The following is a 2701-nucleotide window of genomic DNA, read 5'->3' as shown; positions in this document are numbered from 1 at the left end:
GGACTTTATTTAAACTCAGTGATCATCCAATTAACTGATCAATAAGCAAAAAATCACTAGTGCATGCAGAGAATTCGAGTTACCCAGTTGAGGTTGAGATTCCATGGTAGTGTAACATCAATTGTAGACAAGTCTTGAGTGTACAGGTGTTGCATACAACAGATGATCAATCTAAGGAATTGCACAATTCAATTAGAGTAATTTCCTAAATAATAAGGGCTAATTCCTCAAGGAACTACGTAAGGAAATAGGAGCTCAAGCTAAGGAAAAAATTGACTAAGTCTTGGTCAGAGGCTTTCAATGAGTAGAGAGATAAATTATGCACTTGTAGGGTGAGCTCCATTGAGCAAAGAAATTGTAATACATCTATATTCATTTGATTAATAGAAGTAGGCATTGGGTTTTGTAGAATACTACTTTCCCCAGATAAAATTACTTGTTGCATGTGTGTTTTTTATTCTTGCATGTCTAAAATTTTCGTTCTAAATTGTGAATTAATGTCTGTAGAGAAGTAGTGTAGGTTTGTGTCTTGTGATTTTGATTAAAACTTCATGAGCAGTTACAAATCTATAGCCTAATTTTGACAATCGCATCAACATACCAAATAACACTCTAGTAGACATTTGTCTTAAGCAACTAGGGTTATGAATATTATAACATGCTTCAAGTGAAATGAACATAAACCATATCTTAACACAACTCTAATTATCAATTCACTTCAAAAGTTTGAAAGCCATGTTGAATAGTTTATAAACCCTAATCCAAGCAACAAAGTTTCTCGGATTCACAAATGTATGTGTATGGAAACAAAGGGTCTATTGAATCAAGTAAAATATTCACTTGAGTATCAACAAATATTCCAAGGTTACAATTTTTCTCCACCATAAACCAAAAGGTATCCAAAGTTTACACTATGATAAAAAATAGTCCCAAGTCTTGTCTAAGTTCTTTTAGTAACTAGGGTTTTGTTTCTATCAACGAACTTCAGGTAACAATAAATCAAGCTTCAATACAAGTTAAATATTACAAGGTTTTCAACTCGTTAAAAATTCCATAGGTCTTGTTAAACTCATTACAACCCCAAGTTACAATGCAACAATAATATTTCAAAAGGTCCTAGATTGAATGTTTGTATAGTAACAGAGAAGTAAAAATGTTTCCACTCTCCAAACTAATAATGGCTGAAAAGTTACAAGTCTCAACTCACTCAAAGATATTCCAAATTCACTTCACAAAATACCATATTTGTGATGGAATAAAAACTCCAAGATAGTTAGTACTACAATAAGAAAACCCTAATCGTTTCTTCATACAAATAGGATATCAATTTAACATAAGCGTATTTTGATCACATAATTGAAATAAGTGTAGTGCTTGAAAGGAAACTCTCTCTCTCACTCCAAGTTCTTCCAAAACTATTTAACCAATCAACCTCACATAAAAATAACAAGCATATATAAAGGAAACCACAAAAATATCCGATCACCAAAAGAACCTTGATGTTAACACATTATAGTTACAATTAAAAGCACACCAACAAGGTAGATCTACAAATTCACACAAAGAATATACAACTAGAGGGATGTCAAGCTAGTATGATGGGCCCTGCCAGTCCATCTCGCACCCGCTTTTAAAATCTTAAATTACAGAGCCAAGATAATCATGAAACATAGTAGAAATGAGAACAAAAACTTAGCATCAACAATCTTCTATTAAAATGAAATCAGTCTTTTACATATAAGACCATATGTTGTAGGTTCAAAGCAAAAATATAAGGTTATAATAATATCATCCCCTTCTTAGTCCTTTGAAGCTTTATTTATACATAAAATCCATTGGAACTGAATTCCCAACTCAAAAATGAATTTACAATTTTTAGCAGAAAACCTAAAAAATATGGGTTTTATGTAATTTTATACAAATTATCGATAAAGAACCACCCTTATCTCCTTGACCATGATATGCTTTGGAATTTTTTTCATATGGAGCCTAATTTTCCATATTTTTGACAAATCCCATGTCTTGAAATTTTCTGATTCAACTCTATCGCCTCAAAAATCGCGCCTAAAATTGATTGTTTGAATATTTTTACAAATCTGGGTTTTACATAATATTTGGGAAAATATGCTTCGATGAACTAGGTGCAAATTTCAAGCTAAATCAAATTTTGGAAAAATAACCATACGTTACCTAATTTCCTATACTGGGAGAAAAACCCATGTCCCATAATTTTGAGATTCGCCCTCGTTTGCACAAAAATTGAGGAGGAAGTTGGCAATTTGAAACTTACTAAAAATTTGGGGTTGAAGCATTAATGACTTTCAATAAATCCACGTGTGACCTAGGTGCGTTTTGACTCTCATGGGAGTGTGAAAACATCACTATAGAAAAAAATCATGTCTACTTTTTCTCAAGAGTGAGCCAATGTATCGATCCCCAAATGAGTGCAAGAATTAATCTTGGTATAGGAACTGAATTACCCTCTAGCAATCAACCAAATTTTTTATTGTAGTTTTTGCATGCCTTCCTAAGAACCTAGGCACAAGTAAAATAACGTAAGAAACATCATTAATAACCATTTTAATGTAAATATTATCGAAATAAAGGGAATATATTAAATAATGGAAAATTAGCTAGTCATGCTCTAGGTTTAAGATAATAACCGCACAAATGTGCAAAATGATAGTAATAATGATGTAAA

This window comes from Pinus tabuliformis, chromosome X, assembly GCF_031772625.1.
Source record: "Pinus tabuliformis cultivar Carrire ecotype Pingquan chromosome X, CPIR1, whole genome shotgun sequence".
Classification (NCBI taxonomy): domain Eukaryota; kingdom Viridiplantae; phylum Streptophyta; class Pinopsida; order Pinales; family Pinaceae; genus Pinus; species Pinus tabuliformis.
The sequence above is the reverse complement of the archived record's forward strand: the minus strand, read 5'-3'. Positions refer to the sequence as shown.